This window comes from Salpingoeca rosetta (assembly GCF_000188695.1).
Source record: "Salpingoeca rosetta unplaced genomic scaffold supercont1.124, whole genome shotgun sequence".
Taxonomy (NCBI): Eukaryota; class Choanoflagellata; order Craspedida; family Salpingoecidae; genus Salpingoeca; species Salpingoeca rosetta.
In genome coordinates this window covers 3,762-4,540 of record NW_004754810.1, presented here as the reverse complement: position 1 = coordinate 4,540, position 779 = coordinate 3,762, and positions in this window count along the sequence as shown.

Here is a 779-nt window from a genome sequence, read left to right as displayed (position 1 = left end):
CACAGACACAGACACACAGACACACACACACACACACACAGGCACACACACACACAGACACACACACACACGCACACAGACAATCGCACCTCAGCGTGTTGGCAGTCATGACCGAGGAGGTTCCAACGGATGTTCCAACCACGGTAGCGCTCGCCCTGCAGACAACACGTCATACAGAGGAGAGCATACACACATGAAGCAACGAGCACGCACACACACAGACACACACAGACACACAGACACACACACACACAGACACAAGCACACGAACACAGACAGACACACACACACAGACACACACATACACACACAGACACACACAAGCACACAGACACAAACACGGACACTCACACAGACACAGACACACAGACACAGACACACAGACACACACACAGACACACACACAGACACACAGACACAGACACAGACATAGACACACAGACACAGACACACAGACACACACACACAGACACACACACACACACACACAGACACACACACACAGACACACACACACACACACACAATCGCACCTCAGGGTGGTGGCAGTCATGGCCGAGGAGGTTCCAACGGATGTTCCAACCACAGTATCGCTCTCTCTGCAGACAACACATCGTACAGAGGAGAGCAAACACGCATGAAGACCAACGAGCAGACACACTCACTAACACGCACACACAGACACGCACACTGACACTCAGATGGCAGACACGCAGACGCTCACACACGCACCCACGCACACACCACACTGTAACAGCTGCTTACTGTGACGACGCGCT